This window comes from Arvicola amphibius, chromosome 1, assembly GCF_903992535.2.
Source record: "Arvicola amphibius chromosome 1, mArvAmp1.2, whole genome shotgun sequence".
Taxonomy (NCBI): Eukaryota; Metazoa; Chordata; class Mammalia; order Rodentia; family Cricetidae; genus Arvicola; species Arvicola amphibius.
The window spans coordinates 148,650,396-148,664,403 of record NC_052047.1 but is presented as its reverse complement, the minus strand read 5'-3'; the positions used below and the strand labels follow the sequence as shown (position 1 = coordinate 148,664,403).

The window sequence follows — 14,008 nt, the reverse complement described above, 5'->3', positions numbered from 1 at the left end:
CATGGGACTAAGGAGTCACAAATACAGATCACATGACCTGAGTGCTGGGCCACTGGAACAGATCACTGCCTCCCTCAATACCTATTTCTGGTTTGGCAGATCTGGAATGGGCTGGGACTTTGCATATCTAACTCATTCCCAGGTGGCTCAAAAGATGCTGACAAAAGGTGCTCAGAGGGCCACTAACCAAGCCCGCAGCTGCAACTACTTCGGCTGCTCCGAGGACTGAAAAGCACAGAGTTCCGGGGTGAGTGTGACTGTGGATGACTTCTAAGTATATGCAGGTCTTATCCAAAGCTAAACTAAAATACCTCTTCCCTCTCAGGATAGGAACCCCAGCCCCAGCCACGACAGAGCAAAAGCGAAGCGGAAGTCAGCTCTAGGACTAATCACACTGAACTGATTCTGAGAGGAAGGAGGGCAGGCTGGACAGCCTTGGGAAGCCGGGGCTGAATAAATGACCAGAGGGTGAATAATACATTAGGACAGATACGGACTTGAGCGAAGCAAAAATCTCATCTGACTCAAAGTATAAATGGATGGATTGGCAGGGAGGGAAAGGGGGAAAGAGTCACAGTGAGATGTGGGTGCTTAAGAAAGCAGGAAGAGAAGAAAGAAAAATAAACCCTGATCTTTCCCAGGCAGTGTTCCTGATGAAGCTCAGGGCTCTGCTAGGAGGGATTGGGGAGCCAGGCTGAAGACAAGCGGATGTTTTCATTTTCTCCTTTGGAATCTGCTATTTAGGCTGAGCTTGGTGCTGCACACCTGTAATCCCAGCACCCAGAAACTGGCAGGAAGATCACCTAGTCTAAAACCCAAATAAATAAAAAATCCTTCACCCGGGGCATAATTCTTCAGACTCATTCCCCTCCCTTACCACCCCCTTCCCTAAGCTTGAGCTTACATCAGTTTCTCAACCAGAAAAGTCTAAGCTCCATTTTAGCTCTTCCCTCACCACTGATCCCGCCCGTGCTCTTCTCAACATGTCAAGAGGTTGCCCCACGCTCAAACTGAGATACACACAGACACATCTGGAACTCACTCTGCTCTCTTCACCTTCAAGAGGAACCGGGTTGTGGATACCGACCGGCAATGCCTACAAACCCAGGCTCTGAAGACTGGAATGTAATGGGGGACGGCAGCTGAGAAACAGCCCAGGATAATCACGTTAGAACAGGGGCAAGCCTCCATCTCAGACAAGCATGCAGTGTCATGAGGATTCTGGGGTGCAGTAGGCTGGAGTCAGAGTGGATGGTGCAAACGGATGGTGGAGCTGGAACTGAAACCCCAGTCAGGCAGCCTTGCTGGGCAGTTGTGTCATAGGCAGACTTCACTGCCCTGTAAATGTAGAGCCCCAGAAATACCTTACACAACGCTTCCTCACGGCCTGAAGGTTTCATCCTCTCTAGCAACTACAGTCATTTCCACCAAACCGTGTCCACCTCTCAGACCCGTGCGAGACCTAAAGGGCAGCATGGAGCTAGCTACCACAGAGGTGAGGAGAAGCCCACGAAGCCTCATAGCCAGTTGCCAACAAGCTGCGGAGCTGGGGGAAGCTGGGTATTCACAGGCCCCGGACAGACAGATCCGAGCACGTCCCCAGTCCCCCGACCAGCGCCGGCTGGTCCCCCGCAGGAACCACCGCACCAGAAAAAGCCTGCGCTGCCAGACGCGCTCCGAGCCCAGGCGACCCCGATCCATCAGCGCGTCTGTCAGCTCAACTCTTCCAGACTCTTCTCTGCGCTCCATAGATGTCCGCGTGCCCCAAGCCTCCACCCCCACGGTCTTCAGTGGTACCTGGCTGGCCCGCACAGAACCCGGGCACTCGGCGTCGCATCCTCCCTCCTGGGGTTCCCAGGACCGACCCCAGCGCTTGCATGCGGTCGCACAAAGCGCGCCTCCTTGCCGGCCGGGACAAAGCGGGCCGGGGCGCCGGAGGTACCTACCTGGGTGCCGAGCGCCTGCCGGGTAGCGAGAGCGCGGCTGGCCGGGGCGCACTGGTCGTCGCCGCGCCCACAGCCGGGTCGCGAGGGGTGGCTGCGGGCGGTCACAGGCGGCGGCGGCGGCGGCGGCGGCGGCGGCGGCGGCGGCGGCGGCGGCGGGGCGCACGGCAGGCGGGCGCTGTCACAGGGCGCGAGCGGCGCGGGGGGCGCGCGGGGCCGGCGGCCGCGGGGCGCGTGGCGGCTGCGCGCGGGCGCGAGCGGCGCGACTGCGGCGCCGCGGAAGGAGGACAATAGCCTCCCCCTGCCGCAGGCCGCCGGCTCCCGCGGGAGGCCCGGGACCATCTGGAGCTCGCGGGCCCCGCGGGGCTTGGGGCGGGGCGCGAGGCACCCCCTCCCCGCCCGGCGCCATGGCAACCGCGGCCCCTCTCTGTTTCTACTGTGGTTCCCCGGCCGGGGGTCGCTGACCTTCCCCGGGGCAAATTCAGGACGGCCGTTCCTCAGCCGGCTCCCGACCCCCCACGGTCTTCCGTGTGGATGCCCTGCTTGACCCCCACCTTCCGGTCTTCGCCTGCCCCGCGACGCCCTTTGGGCGTCTGGGTACCACCCACAGTTAACGGGGCTCATTCTTCCCAGTTTGGACATTCCACCTTTGTCTCTGATGCCCCTTTGCCAGGGTGCGCAGCCCTTTTTAATGTCACTCACCTCCGAGGTTTCCCCGAGATGCGGCCTCCGTTTCCTTTTCAAATGTCCCTTTTTGGGCACCTCCAGGCCATCTCGCTTAAGCGTTTCTCTCTGCCTTGCCCCCTTTCTCTCGTCCTCCTTCCGGCAGGTAGGCTGGCCCGCTTTCCAAAAGCATCTCCATGGTGCTCCTGGAGATTTGCCTTCTCACAAATCAGATTCTCGGAACCGTCATCACAGCGGCTCCTCAGCTCCTCTCATTTATCAACCAGGAGAATTCTGCCCGAGTCACTGTCTTAAGGGGGTTGGGGGCAGGGATGGACATTTCTAGGCCTGGCACGGGTTTCTTCTTGGTTTATTAGCAGCTGAGTGGTCTACGGTTTAATGGCATTCACCAAGGTGAGCTGCTATCTGCTTAGGAGAGGAAGGAAATATGCCTAAATCAGAGCAAATGCAGAGAGTGGGTGCTCGCAGTGGGTGCTAAAAGTGCGTTATGTCATGTGACACTCCCACCCCCACTCCAGCTCTGAAAGTACTGTTCTTCCAGATTGGAGAGCTAAGCTCAGGGAGGAACCAGAAGGAGAAGGAAAAAAAAAAAAACCCACAAAAAAACCCCACAAAAAAAAAAAAAAAAAAAAAACCAAAATGGATTTTGCAGAGGCTTTGGGTTATATACTCCAGAGAAGAGGTAGGCCCCTTCAAACCTGGGAAATGTCTGAAATGGACAAGTAAGGGCAACAAAAAGAATGCTCTTTCAGTGAATTATTGGACTTAAGGTTTAATAATGGCTTTAGTGTTAGCCAAATTTTAGCAGTTTTGTTTTTTTCTGGAAGTGTATGCATAACTAAAACAGCTACATGTATGCTTTTCACAAAACGAAATCATTGTGTTAAATGTACTTTTAAAAATCTGCAAGGTGAAACCCAATACTGCCACCACCAACTGAACAGTTGCGTAGGTTGGTTCGTTTGTCTGGCCTTGGTTTTCCTCATATGTAAAATGAGTTGGGAGAGGGATTGGGGAGTTTTGTTGAAGACTGAGATTCTACCATTAAAGTGGAATTTAGCCTTCTCTGGAATAGCTCACTGTGAACTGTTATTCAGGGTATTTATGATTTTCTTTTTAAAAAATATCAGTCACTTGTGTTGGATTGCTACACCTTTAATCCCAGCACTCGGGAGACAGAGGCAGACAAATATGTGAGAGTTCAAAGCCAGCCTGTTCAACAAGGGAGCTCCAGGCCAGTCAGGACTACAAACAAAATGAGAAACCCCACCTCACTCTCCTTCAGGCAATGGAGTCGAGAGGACAAACCCTTCTTCTGTTCCCAGAGGTCAGAGTATTTAGGATGTTCAGTGAGAAAGAGGCCAACGTGTACATAATGGTCATTATGGGAACTTCGCCAGGGACATTAAAGTTGATTATGGGGTGGGAATTAGCTGACCACCAAACAAACTGGAAACCATTTATTGTCGCTGCTCAGGATTGTAGGAGCTGAGGTCTCAGTGACAGCCTGCTAGATCGTGGCCATTTGGAGTTATTAGGTCTTGTGATTGACATAAACAATAGCTTTTGTAGATTAATTTCCCAATTTAAGCATTGCAAATCTTTCAAAAAGCCTTGTAAGATAAACATTCTAACTTTCACCCTTAATTTATTGAGGAGCAAAATGCTGTTCAGACACCTAAGTGGATGTCCATGTTAACAGAATTAACTCATGGAAAGACTCCTTATCTTCTAACTCCTAGTTTGTTCAGAGGAAGAGTACAGCAGACTAAATTAAAAGGCATAGATTTGGGATCTGGGGTAGCTCAGAGGTAGATCCCTTGCCTAGCATGCACAAGGCCTTGAGTTTAATCCTGAGCACCAGGGGGCGAGGAAGAAAGGCAGCAATGGTTTTAGAGTTAGGACCCCTGAGATGACTGTCTAGTTAGGAGGTGTGCGTGGTGGTTCACACATGTACTTCAAGCACTCTGGAGGCTGTGTCTGCAACAGCCTGGACTACAGAGTGAAACTGTGTCTCAAAATAAATAGACAAATAAAATCTAGTTTTGTTGTAGGACCTTAAATCTGCCCTTACCTCCTTTGCAACTGAGTCTCCTCACCTGTAAGATGTGGGGACCGAGTGAATTATTGCAGTAAGGTACTAGTCCAGCATCCCCCCGTAGTATGCACTCAGCCCATGGCAGCCATTATCTTCCCACATTTCTACTTTACTGCACCGGTTCCCAATTTGGAAAGCAAGCATGCTCAGTCAAGGGACTGCTGAGATCACCATCTCAGCTCTGCGCCTGGGTTGCTCTGGAAACTTGGTGTTTTGCACGGTAGTGAATCAGTGTGGTCAATGACAAAGAGAACCTCTGCCTCCTTTTCCCGTGCGTTGCCAAAGTGAATGGAATGGTACCCACCAGGCATGCTGAGCTGCTCAGAGGATTTGAGTTTCCTGCTCAGGCTAAGCACGATTCATGGGAAGATCTTGGCTGTGCTGCCACAGCTAGAGCTGGAGCTGAATCTTCAGCTTTCTGTGCCACAGAAGAGGTGTCTCCCTTCTTCCAGCTGAGACTGATTCTTCTGGTTCCTGCTTTTGGTTTTGGTCTCACCCCTCCCAACCCTCATGGCCCTCACTTCTGGTGACCATTTAAACACGCTTGATCATCTACCAGATTAAATTAAAAGCAGGAAATCTTTTTTTTTTTTGAGACAGGTTTCTCTGTAGTTTTGGAGCCTATCCTGGTACTAGCTCTTATAGACCAGGCTGGCCTCAAACTCACAGAGATCCGCCCGCCTCTGCCTCCCGAGTGCTGGAATTAAAGGCGTGCGCCACCACTGCCCAGCCCAAGCACGAAATCTTGACACCACGTACGTGTCGCTATCATCTCGCCCTCCTCCTTTTAGTGGCACGGAACCCACAGCGTGTGCTTGCTTGGCTAGTATTACACCCTGAGATACACACAGCCTTCTTGAGTCATCTGCCCCATTAGCTCCTTCCTCACCTCAATCTAGCATTCACTCAAAGGTTGTGACTTAGTATGCGCCAGGTACTGTGCTAGGATCTTGGAGGACCCTCTGGTGGGGATCACAGACAGTAATAGTAGGATTGCTCAGTTATAACCACCAAGTACTATCAGTGTCATGAATGGAAACTTCAGAGGTTGTAAGAGAGTTTAACAGGGAGCAGTAACCTGGTGAAAGAGAGGACGAAAGGAGATTGGCTCAGGGCATGTCACCTGAGTTTGAAGCTGGTTTTGAGAAGCACCGACAAGTTGGAGAATGGGGAGCAGTGAAAGCAGTTGGTAACATTAGTTGGAGACTATTTCTTGCAGTTTACACCCTACCTCTCCCCTTTCTTTCTTCCTTCTTTCTCCCAGAGTCTTACTACGTAGCCATGGCCAGCCTGGAACTAACTAGCTGACTATGTAGACCAAGCTGCTCCCCACCCCCAACTTGCTATGATTCGCCTGCTTCAGTTTTCTGAATCTTATTTAATTTTTAAAAGGCATTTTGTATTTTATATGCACAAGTGTTTCCCCTGCATGTACATATTTGTGCCTAGTGCCCACAGGGGCCAGAAGGTGTTGGATCTCCTGGAACTGGAGTTACAGATGGTTCTGAGCTGCCAGGTAGGGACTGGGAAACAAATCTTTGTCCCCTGCAAGAGCAACAGGCTCTTAAACCCTGAGCCGTCACCCTTATTTAACTCCTTTAGGACGTGGAGAGGTAAACATTAAGCCCATTTCACAGATGAGAAAGTAGAGATATTGCTAGAACACCTTAACTAAAATCACTGAGATGGGTAGGGATAGAGCTGGGGTTTTAACAGAGATATCTATAGCATATAAAGAATTTTTTATTTTTTACCTTTATGTGGCCTGGAGATTATTGAAACAAGGAAGTCAAATGGGTGCCTTTGTTTTTCAAAAAGGCTAGCTGGTGTGAGGGAAGGTGGTGGAAAGGGTGTCTATGTGGAAGAGAAGCCAGTAAGGAAGTTACAGTGGGGCTGGGGAGAGAGAAGATGGTAGCCAGAACTCAGGTGGTGGCCGTGGATATGCTAGTGCATAGTTGGGAAATCTGGTAAGATGTGGGCAGAAATGAATTTCACACAGCTCTGTTGGAGAGGAAAAGCTTGTGAAGAATTTAATGAGGAGGAGGGATGACCAGGTTTAAAAGAGGGGAGACTATTGTTTTGGAACCTTGGGTTGAAAGTATCTTTGAGTTAAGTGGAGATATTGGTTAGTAGTTACTCGTGGGTTGGAGTCGCCTGCCTTTAGGAAACCCGTTTGAAAGACGTCAGTGTAGAGATGGAAGGTGAGAGATGCTTTGAAGTGACTGATTTAATGCACACATGGTCACACACATTTGCACATGGTCTTCCCCACCCAAACCTGGTCACACTGCATATCAGAAAGTAGCACCTCCGTCCTTCCACTCGCTCAGTCCATCCTCTTTCCTCTCTAACAGCCCATATCAAATTCACTTCAATCTCCTTATGTTCCTTCTGTGTGCGTGGAGGCCAGGAGCTGACAGTGGGCTCCCTCCTCATTCATTTCAATCTCCATGTGCTCCGTGTGTGCGTGCGTGCGTGTGTGCGTGCATGCGTGTGTGTGTGTGTGTGTGTGTGTGTGTGTGTCTGTGTGTGTAGGCCAGGAGTTGGACAATGGGTTCCCTCTTTTTTTTTCTGAGACAAGGTTTCTCTGTAGCTTTGGAGCCTGTCCTGGAACTAGCTCTTGTAGACCAGGCTAGCCTCAGACTCACAGAGATCTGCCTGCCTCTGCCTCCCGAGTGCTGGGATTAAAGGTGTGTGCCACCACTTCCTGGTGAGTTCCCTCTTTTATGACTTTCCACTGTACATTTTGAGAAAATCTATTCTTGAACCTGGATTCTCAGTTTTGGTTGAGCTGGGAATCTGCCTATCTCTGCAATACCCCAGTTCTGGGGTTACAGGCACTTTGCCACCACGCCTGGCATTTACACAGCTGCTGGGGATCTGAACTCAGGTCCCCATACTTGTAAAATGAGCATTTTACCCCCTGATCTCCCCAATCCCTGCAGTTGATCTAATGCAGCCCAGATATAGGCTTTACTCCTCCAGGCTGCTGACAAACGGGTCACCAGTGATCCTATTCTTATTCTATGCGCTCACTGTCCTCTCGACGTGATGACAGCTCTTCTCTTGGCTTATGGTTTTCATGCTCTCCTGCGCATTTGTTGTTATTTTTGTTCATTCACTTGTTTCTGATGGTGGTGGTGTTTTGTCTAGGCTTGTCTTTGTTCCATGTCTCTTTCCTGGACCATCTTACTCACTGGGCAACTTGGATGGCATTGTTAGACCATCAGTTTGACAGAGAACACTCACCTGCTAAAATCCTTAAGAGCTTTGTAGTAGAGTTTACATGGCTTGAGTACTTCTCCAGCCTTACCTCATCCCTCCTTACTTTATATCATAACCATATGGAACTCTAGATATTTTCCCATAATTTTTAAACATGCTATTCATGGTGGCACAGGTCTATAATCTTAGCACTCGGTGGTAGAGGCAGGAGGCTCAGTAAGTAATTCGAGGCCAACTAGATTACACAGAGTTTGAGGCTGGCCTGGGTTATATATTCTGTCTAAAAACATGGGGAAAAACACTTGGACATGCTATTTCTTTCTTATTCATTCATTTGTTTGTTTGTTTGTTTGTTTGCTTTTCAAAGGAAGGTTTCTTTTTGTAGTCCTGGAACTAGCTCTGTAGACCAGGCTGGCCTTAACTCACAGAGATTTTCCTGCCTCTGCCTCCTAAGTGCTAGAATATAGATGTGTACCACCACTGCCAAGCCTGGATGTTGCACAATTAATAGAAAACCCAGAAACGGGTATTGGGGTTCAACCTGAAGGTCAGAAAAGCAAAACAGCCAGTCACTGGCTCTTACCTCTACCTCATTCTGAAATGGCGATCCTGCCTCCAGGAATCTCAGAATGAGACTGTGACTGAGAGCTGTCTCCTCCTGTTTTATAATCCTCTCAGGTTCTGGATTACAGGCATGCACCACTACCACCTGGTTTCTATGGCAAACTAGTGTGGCTTCTGGGATTAAAGGTGTGTGTTATTGCTGCCTGGTCTATAAAGCTGGCCAGTATGGCTGTTTTACTTTTTTTGATCCTCAGGGAAGTTTTATTTATTAAAATACAAGTGAAATTCCACTACACCTGGACATGCTATATGATCCTCATGCCTCTGCCTCAATTCTGGAATTACAGTGCTGCATCATCCAGAACTCCTTCCTGGATCATCCCTGTCCAATGGTCATGTTCAGTTTCAAGCTGTGAGCACCATGAGGGAAGATAACACGCTCATCTCATAGGCTTGTGGCTATTTGTATAACAAACTGATGCAGACAGAGAAGATCTTGGGAGGGAAAAGGATTCTCTACTGTAACTAGATTAAACTTAACGTTTTCATATTAAATAATATGGCCTTGTCTGTGTTATAGTATAGGGAATGCATGCCAGGCAGATGTTCTATCACTGAACCATATCCCCAGTTTATTTCCCAATTATTTTATCTCCAATCTGTGTTCCATTATTTAAGCAGCAGAAGAAACTTTATATATGGACTGCTGTCTGCATAGGTCCCCTACCAAGATACCTGAATCTTAGTTAAGTTCTTAGGTTCTATTTTTTTTTTGAGACAAGCTTTCTCAGTAACTGTGGAACCAGTCCTGGAACTCACTCTGTAGACCAGGCTGGCCTTTAACTCACAGAGATTCGCCTACCTCTGCCTCCCGAATGCTGGGATTAAAGGTGTGTGCCACCACCACCGCCCTGCAAATTATCAGTTTTTGTGATTTCTCTCTTTCTCCTCTTGCCTCCCTCCCCCCTTTTTTCTCCTTCTTCCCCCCGACTGCCTTGTGAACATCTGTGCAAACCCAGGTATTTATGTATGTATGTGTTCTAATGTATGTGTTCTGTGTATGTATGTGTCCTGTGTATGTATGTGTTCTATATATGTATGTGTTCTGTGTATGTATGTGTTCTAATGTATGTGTTCTGTATATGTATGTGTTCTAATATATGTGTTCTGTGTACGTATGTGTTCTGTGTATGTATGTGTTCTGTGTATGTATGTGTTCTGTGTATGTATGTGTTCTAATGTATGTGTTCTGTGTATGTATGTGTCTATAGGACAGGGGACAAATTTTAATGCCATTCATCGAGTCCATCCACATTTATTTGTTAGTGTTCACCACTCCAACAGCTGTGGGACCTGGGAGAAAGGAGCTGATAAATGAGGTGAACTAGAATCTCGTGCAATAGCCAACTTTATTCAGAACATTAGGCAATGTATATTCTGAGGGTTATTGGGAGTCACGTGAGTAAAGTGTACAATCACAAGGTCAAGTTGCATGTGGTGAGCAAGCTGCATGAGGGAAAAGCATGCTTTCCCATGGAAGTCTGGCCGGCTGTGACGGATAATCTCAGGTAAACTTGCTCCTACCCGCTACACCTGAGGGGCACAAAACACATTTTAAGAACAATTCTGTGCTTTTTTGTTTGGTTGGTTTTGGTTTTTTGAGACAGGGGTTCTCTGTGTAGCTTTGACTGTCCTGGAATTCTCTCTATAAACCAAGCTGGCCTCAAACTCAGGAATCCACTTGCCTCTGCCTCCCGATTGCTGGAATTAAAGACGTGTGCCACCATTGTAAGGCATCAAGTCCATGCTTTGAAAAAATGAGGTCACAAAACTCTTGTCTTGTTTCCTTGAGTTTTCTTACACTCAGAGTTCTCACAGACTCCATTCCTGCACTGTGTTCCGACAGTTTGTTTGAGACGGCCTCTCACTGGCCTGGAACTCACCAAGTAGGCTAGGCTAGCCTGTCAGAGAGCCCCCAGGGATCTATCTGCATGTCTTTACCTTCCCCAGTGCTGGGATTGTAAGAAGATACCAGAATGATAAGCTCTATTTATCTATCTATCTATCATCTATCCACTTGCTTTTTGGTTTTGTTTTTGGTTTTTGGTTGTTTTTCGAGACAGGGTTTTTCTGTAGTTTGGAGCCTGTCCTGGAACTAGCTCTTGTAGTCCGGATTGATCTTGAACTCAACAGAGATCCGCCAGCTTCTGCCTCCTAAGTACTGGGATTAAAGGCATGCACCACCACCGCCCGGCTCTACTTACTTATTTTTAATAAATGTTCTGGGGATTGAACTCAGAACTCAGGTTCTTCTGCTTGCAAAAAAATCACTTTACTGGCTGAGCTATCTCCTCATCTTTGGCTTTTAAACTCTTAACTAGTCCTCTTAAACTCTTAACTAGTCCTTTTAGAAGCTATACCAAGAGATTATGTGCATTCCTATAGTTCCAGCTATGCAGGAGGCTGAGACAGGAGAATTGCTGGAGTCTAGAAGTTTGTCTCAAATTAACTCTACAGCAGGGTACTATTCTTAAGATGCTTGGCTCTTCAACTGAAGAGCCAGGTGCTTGAGAAGGATTTTAAGGTTTCCTCCAGAAACTTCCTCTAAATATCAAGAGACAGATAGATCCGGTAAACCTAAAGTTCAGAGATTATGCCATCATCTGTTGGATTGCAAAAGACGTGTGTATTTTCACACAGGAAATAAGATTTCTGGTACTGGAGCAGCATTGAAAAGGCTGAGGATATGAGAGCAAGAGTGTTCTGACTCCCTCGGCACAGCCCGGCAGTAGTGGGCAGAACCGGTCTGGACTCTACCGCACTCCTGGGACTCCAAGAAGAAACAGGGTCTCAACATACCTGATGTCAATAGCAGGAAGCTGCCTCAGAATCTTAGTAGCAGGGTCCATATGTAGACCCTTGCAGGCAGACAGTCAGACAGTCTGGTGTAACCCTCCCTATGGACTGTGCCTTGCTCTTCCATCTTATCCCCTAAACCCAGATTTCCTGGGCTCCTTGATATTTGGAAGAAATTCCGAAAAGTTCCTTGGCACCCATTCCTTTAGAGGTCTATATGTGGGGGACATGATAGAACCTAAAATCCGGGATGCTTGTGGGTCTGGTGTGGAGTAAGGGCCGAGAAACCCAGAAAGCATGTGAATGGGCCAAGCCATTCCATTCCAGATGGAAGCTCAGCAGACCCGGGGAGACATGCAGCGGCAGTAGAAACCATTACTGTGCTCCAGCTAGACCAAGACCACAGAAGCCGCCTGGGTGGGAGCCCTGCTGCAGAGTCAGTGGTCTCGGCGCAGATGAGGGAAGCCACACTTTTTATCAGGTAAGAAAGACAGAAAAGTGATTCTCGGCCTTGATGCTGCTTCCCTGATGTTAGAGTGACATGTGACCCCTCAGGTAGAAAACCACAGGAATGGCCGGTAAAAGGAGCCTAAGAGACAGAGCTTAAAGCTGAAGACTGATTGAGTTGTCTTGACTTGGTCAGGTTCATTCTTCTTCTGCCAGTCACAGAAACAGGGGCTGAGAAGAAAAGAAAACTGCATGTCTCTGATTTGTGATTGTAAGTAAGACGGCTACCCAAGGAAGGGTTAAAGACGGCTACCCAAGGAAGGGTTAGGAAGGTGAGCTCCCAAGGGAGCGCGCACCTTCAGAAGACAGGTTTAATTAACCTAGCACAGACCAGGACACCAGCCTGACAGCTTTGGGCATGATGTGCAAAAGATCGACACGTGTTTGACAGCAAGTCTGCACACGAGACTGCAGGCAGCATGTTAGTCCGATGAGGCCTTTTCATGGGTGCGGGCAGTTGCTGTAGGGCACAGAGGACTGGAAAAGGGTCCCACCTCAAGCTTCCATATACAGCGTCGGAAAGTTTGGGGTCCTAGGAACCCCAAGGGCTGTGTTCTGCGCTAAGTGATGCTTTGACGGCACGCTGGTCTTGACTCCATGGAGGACACTAGAACTGGAGGACCCCGAGCCGTCACCTCCATTTATCTCTGCCCCATTTGGATTCGAAACGGAGCTTACTTATTATGTTCCATCCCCGCCAAACTATTTTTAACTCCAAAACCTAAATGCCATTAAAAACTGGGCTCATCTGAATGATCTTGACCCATCTAGGAGCAGGCTGGGAGCAACCATGATACCCAGTGACTTTTACCAGTCAATAGTGAGCCATTTCTTTCTTCTAAAAAGCTCATGCCATTAACCCCTGGGAGCACAAAGGCACTGGAAAAAAGTGTCCACTCGCCACCATACCCCAGAAATAAAATCTGGCAGTATCTATTTAATACTAGCAGCTGAAGGAAGTTGTTGCGGGCTCATCTGCTAAGCCGTACTGGAATATGTGAGAATATATGCTGGAATATGTTGTTCTGAGAAACCTACAGTGCTCATATCCAAGAAGAGTCTGTTTTATGTATATCTTTGACATTGTAGACATTTAGGTCAGTTTTCAGTATCTTAGCCCAATTTACTCTTATTATGCCGTTCTAACCATGACTGGCATCGGAAGCCTCCTGAGGGTAAAGACAATAGACTCTGGACTCTGGCCTTGTTTGAACTCTGGTCTATCACCGTCTGATTGAGTGACCTTAGAAATGTATGCAGCCTTTCTGAACTGAATTTCCTCTTCTGGAAACGATTAGGGAGACTTCACAGAAGGAAGCTGTGGAGAGAAATTAAGCAGTACAGGTCAGCTGTGAGGCACCAGATGCCGGATAAGCGCTCGGCAGTGTTTGCTGTGCCCATTATCATGATTTTGCATGTTTTCTATGTAGGCAAATTTTGCCAGAAGGAAAGCATAACGCATGAAAATTTTGATTTGTATGAAAGCCGGATAGGGGAGATTTCTGCGTTAGCAAAGACTGTCCAGTCTGAGCCTGTGGTACCAGCTGCTTGGGACGCTGAGCTGAAGATGACAAGTGTGGGGCCACCTAGAACCTGTGCACTGCAGGCGACTTAGACAGCACGCCTCTCAAAAGTAGGAAGTGATGTAGCTCGGTGGTGGAGTGCTTGCTGAGCGTGGATAAGCCCCGGGTTCAGTGCCCAGCCCCTATTTCCGTTGATGAGAGAACCGATAACAGGGTTCTAAAAAGCAGTCACCTTCCATGTATGTCTAAAATGATTTGATTCACATGAAACTGGTTTATACAATGTTTTAGGGATACAACATGTACGCCAAGCTCAGGTCATCTATAATACAATCACTCAGGTCAGGTCTGAGCCACTATGACAGGTTAACAATAACCATCCCGAGTATTCCCCAGGGCCTTTTGTGCGGGGATTATATGGTTCTCTGTGGTTTCAAAGGACAGATTTGTGACTGCTGAGTGGAAGACACGGGGCCGGGAAAAGAGCGGGGAGAAGGTAGCTCTTGTGATGGAAAAGTTCATCCAAACCACTGCTTCCCCAAGTGGGATGGTTTGTGACGGCAGACCCCAACAGAACACATTCAAGTAAATGCTAGCTACCAACTTGA

The 14,008-nt window shown here is 48.2% G+C and overlaps 1 protein-coding gene across 11 annotated transcripts in view; it reads left to right on the top strand.

Annotated features, from left to right (window-relative positions):
- The window catches only part of C1H11orf80 (chromosome 1 C11orf80 homolog), a 122,856-nt gene that overhangs the window by 6,327 nt on the left and 102,521 nt on the right, over nucleotides 1-14,008 (top strand). For 2 of the 11 annotated variants that reach the window (XM_038334572.1, XM_038334564.1), the window contains one exon: nucleotides 100-247. The exons of 7 other annotated variants lie outside the window; for them this stretch is intronic. The gene's annotated coding sequence lies outside the window, so the exon portion shown is untranslated. The remainder of the gene's footprint in view (nucleotides 1-99; nucleotides 248-14,008) is intronic. 2 more of the 11 variants (XM_038334549.1, XM_038334556.1) reach the window with 1 other exon arrangement.